This window comes from Vicia villosa, linkage group LG1 (genome assembly GCF_029867415.1).
Source record: "Vicia villosa cultivar HV-30 ecotype Madison, WI linkage group LG1, Vvil1.0, whole genome shotgun sequence".
In the NCBI taxonomy this organism is placed as follows: domain Eukaryota; kingdom Viridiplantae; phylum Streptophyta; class Magnoliopsida; order Fabales; family Fabaceae; genus Vicia; species Vicia villosa.
Window position 1 is genome coordinate 63,314,528 of NC_081180.1, and position 5,238 is coordinate 63,319,765.

The following is a 5,238-nucleotide window of genomic DNA, read 5'->3' on the forward strand; positions in this document are numbered from 1 at the left end:
AACTTTCATGTTGGAAGTTTTTTGAGTTGTGTAGGTGAAATTTTGAGTTCTCACCATGCCCTCAAAAACCCTAATTCCCGACTTTTTGCTCCTTGATGAATTTCTTTGAATTTCTTTGGTCAAATGACTTTGACATCCATATATTGATGATATTGATCTTTGAAAGTCATTTTTTGACCAAAAACCTTAAAAGTCAATGATGATCCTTCACAGTTGACTTTTCCCTGACAAAGTGAATTTTTGGGCTTTTGTGAAGAAACAAGATCTTCTCCTCAAATGAATGATGTAAATGGATTATATTGAGGTAGTAGAGATTCTTGAATCATGTCTTGAGTTTTGGATCCATGCCCTGATTAAAAGTCAACCATCCTGGTGAATTAGGTCAAAAACCCTAATTGTCGACCATATGAAAATAATGACTGTAGACTTTGAATTGGGGTGTAATGTCCAGTGGATCTTGTCATATGAGTTATTTGTAGATGATTGATGTCTTTGAATGATCCCCTGGGGCTTTTTAGGGTTTCCCAAAGGTGATCCCTGATTTTAGTCCTTGATAGGCTCCAAACCCTAGTCTGTTGATCTGAGTAATCCTGTACTTAGATAACTGGGTGTCTTAATCAATCATAGGTGTAATAATGAGGATTTTGAGTCTTATGCTTGTGTTAGAGACTAATCCCTCTATTGATTGATCCTTTGCCTGAGTTTTCTTGTCTTTGAACACCCTCGATTGAATGTCAGGCTGCTCTGGGTACTTGCTTTGACTTGATGAAAATCCTGAAGATATGTCATCTCAGGGGGGTCAAAAATTAGGGTATGACACAAGCCTTGAAACTCACTAAATCGAGCTACACAGGTCACGATTTGTCCAAACAAAAATCAATTCGTATTTGATCATACACGTACGCTTAGCAAGATGTAGACATATATTTGAGTTTAGTTTGATGTGTTGATCATTTCTGGAAGTTTAATTGAGTTTTGGATGCTTGTATACGAGGTTACCATTTTTTAGGGTTCTTAGATCCTATTTAGGGATTTTCGTTACAAGCAAAATTAGAAGAAACTAAGGCCATATTCGAATTCAGGGGAGAAAACCCAGTCAATAGAGCATATCGCGAAAAATTTATATTGTGGTTTACCCCTATTCGCTATTTTGCAGATTTAGGGTTCATCAATTACAGCGCTTTTTGCATAAAAGCGCTGTTAAAAGTGGTGTCTGGAGGTTGAAGACAAAGACGTGTCCTCACCCCATTGGCTTGCGCGCGCGCTTTTTTTTAAATTCAAATTCTTCTAATTCAGTGCGTTGCAGGTGTCTTGTGTGTCATGCGCCTTCAGGCTTCCCACCACCTGATCAATCTGACAGCTCATCCAACGCTCCAAAACACGCAGCTACACCATGTTCCCTCATAAATCACTACACCAGATCATTAATATTTATATTTTCTATTTTATTTAATTTAACTTCTAAAATTATTTTAAAATAGTTCTAAAAATCCAAAAAATGCACAAAAAATATTTTTAAGTTGATAAAATAATACTTTATTTTATGATATAAAAATATTTTATTTTTCTTCATAATTTAAATATTTTGTATAATTAATTAGTATATATTTATATATTTGCTTTTTAATTATTTCAACCAATCAAAAAATCATAAAAAATTTTGTTCTTTATATTAAATATAGTTTATATATTATAAGCTAATTTTGTACATATTTAGGATAATTTTCTCTTTAAGTTTTAATTATTTGTATAATTATTTGCATAATTATGTATTAATTAACTTAATAATTTCAAAAACTACTTCAAAAATTCCAAAAAAATTAGTTTTGTTTTAAAATTAATTAATAAGCATTTTGAACATATTTTAAACTTAATTTTTAGGTTTAAATTTTATTTCCATCTTTTTCTCATTTTAATTAAATTAATCATGCATTAATTCTAATTAAAATCAATCATCAAAAAAATCCAAAAATATTTCTTTTATGTTCTTGCAATTTAAATTCATAGATCAAGTGTATAGGTTGTCAAATTCATGTAAATAGCGTAGTTTACATTCCCGCAAAATCGATGTAATAGCGTAGATTTACGTTCCGCATTTTACATTTCCGCATTTTAAATTCCAGTACATATAAAACTGCGTGTATGCCAAAAGATTAAAATTGAATCGTTAGATCACTAACTTCAAAGATAAAATATCTGAATCAAAACACAATCACACTTGCACCTCTTAGGGTAATCCCTCTTTTACTCTTTTCAAAATCAAAATCAAATTCTACTGTTTCAAATGCAAAATCGAACTTTCGTTTACATCCGGTAAAAGGATAGTTTTTTAAAGGAAATAGGAAAAGACCTTATAACTTAGGGTAGACCTCCTAATTTGCTTGCTCAGATCAAAACAAACAAATCTCTCATATATCATTGTTTTTCAAAATAAAACTTTCAAAAAGACAATACTCTGTATATATCCAAACGAGGATCATTACGAAGTTAACGTTCTTTTTTCAAAACATCTTTCGAAAGATAAAACACTTTGTATACATCCACACAAGGATCATTACAAAGTCAATTTACAAAAGTATTTGAAACCACATACAAGCATTTCAAGGCAATAGAAAAGTGATTCAAAAGAAGTGAGCTAAGCAAATTAAAGAGCCCATGGATAACCATGGATACAAAGGGTGCTAATACCTTCCCTTTGTATAACCTACCCCCTTACCCAGAATTTCTTAAAGGTCTTTTTCTGTTTCTTTTATAAACCTTTCCTTAATTGGATAAAATAAAAGTCGGTGGCGACTCTCTGATTTTCAAAAACACAAAAGCAGAAAGAAAAGAGTCAGTTCGCGTATCTCTCACACGAGAAGTACGGTAAAAAACCGAGTGCATGACACATGGGTTGGTGAAGCTAGAGGGTCTTACAATAGTGGCTGCCATCTTGTGTTTGATGCATTTGTCAATAACTTCTAGTTAGTATACATCTCCTCGATTTATGAATATATCAGTAGGATTTTATTTGAAGCTTTTTATCAATATAAATTATACTCATATCAAATCCAGACTAATACAGTTCTCTCTTTTGGCATAGACTCATGTCATGAGATCACGCGTTATGTCAATTACTTTCTACGCAACAAAGAAGATCATGACATATGCTCTATTATATGTTTGCCAAGCATAACTTAACTCTACTATATGTTTTCCAGACTAAAGCAACAAGGTGAATTTTTTAAGTGAGTGATTTTATAACTTCATGTAGAAATGGAATGGAGTGTTTCACTATAACTTTCATTTGTATTGTAGGGTCAAGATTCTGTTAAAGGTCTACAATGTTTACTTATGAAAGAGCAATGAAGTTCATGTTTTATGGAAGAGTGTTTAACATGGTTTTACTAGTTGCATGCATGATACAGTGGTTACCGACACCCTATCACTTGTAATTTTCTATATCTCATAGAATTGTTCCTATTTAAGCATCCTTAGATCTTTTCGTGATTTGTAATACTATATTTAATGTGAGGATTTTCAGGATTTGTTAAGAACTTGGGGGTCTGTATTGTGTATTTTGACAGACCTGGTTATGGAGAGAGCAATACCAATCTAAATCGTACATTCAAGAGCATTGCATTAGATGTAGAAGAGCTTGCTGATCAGCTGGGATTGGGGTCTAAATTTTACGTGGTCAGTGTTTCTATTGGTGGACAAGTTATTTGGAACTGTCTTAAGCACATACCTCATAGGTTGCTTGATTAAAATGTTTATTCAAACATGGTCTAATTTAGCTTATTTGTAGTTTTGTTAAGTTGACATTAAATGCTTTCAATACTAACAAGCTTGCAGGTGCAACACTCTTAGCACCAGTCATCAATTTCTGGTGGCATGATCTTCCTTCAAACTCAATTGTTGAAGCTTATAACCAATATAAATTACGTGACCAATGGGCTATTCGAGTTTCTCACTTCACTCCATGGCTAACGTATTGGTGGAACACTAAAAAATGGTTCCCAATATGCATTCCAATTTCTCGTAGTCCAAATATCTTTTCAAAACAAGACAAAGAGCTTGTAACTAAGTTGTTGGATGATAAAGATAATTATGTGGTAAGTATCAACCTTTTAGATGATCACAAAATTGGATTTTATTTTCCATATGCAAAATACATAGAGTGATTTAGCTAATAATCTATTGGTTAATTGTATAAAATTTCTTTTTGAATTTTGTTGGTTAAATTGATAACAAAAGATGTGATGTTTTGTTTTTAATAAGTTGTATTTGGTGATAGATGATAACTATTACATATATGAATTCATTTGGTGGTGGATTTTAGGTTAGTATAATTTATGTTTCGTTGGATCTTTATCCAATACATCTAATTTGAGTATATTGATTGTTTACGGATTATATAGAAGAGTGTGATAGTTTATTCATATATTGTGATTTATATTGGGTTGCAGGGAAAGAAAAGGAAGGATAATATTTGGATATCGCTTGTTGATGATATGCGCGGAGAGGCTAAGATAAGGATGAACTAAACTTGGTGATAAACTAAACTTGGTGAATTTTATTTATGTGTTTTTCCTTTTTTTTATCTCCCGCATTATCTAATGAGGATTTCTTATTGCTTCTTGTATTTTTTTCTGTTCTTATCTAGCAGTATTGCACCGCTACTCTTAGAATAAGAACAAAAGCGATAAAATGTTCGGAACTCATGTTCAAAGCTAATTCAATTTAACAAGTTGATTCAATAGTTATGTTCAGTCACTACCACCCTAAGTTGTTTTGTCATCATTAGCTGGAATAAATGTAAAATTGAAACTTAACTAACATGCCCTTCTTCGTCACTATGAGCAATAACAACCAGTGTAAGTTTTAGGCACGATGTTGTTTCCCACTTTATAAAATCTTAATAGTCTATCTAGAGGATGATTATATTTTTCCTTGCCTTTTACACTGTGCATTACAAACTTGCCTTTCTAACATGTACTCTGAGCAATAACTTCTAATTAGGTCATTAATGTTTTGCTATTCATGATTAAAGGAAAAAGCTCTCCCATGTTAAGTATGAAAGGGGGGCCTTATTGAAAAGTACATTGCCGAAATTAATTGATTGTTTTCATGAACTTCACACTCAGTGGAAGCAGTTGGTATAAGCAAATGTTGGTATGAATAAAACATAATTTGAAACTGCAACATAGGTTAATGCCTCTTTGAAATCATATCTACATTGGTTATTGAACACTAGAG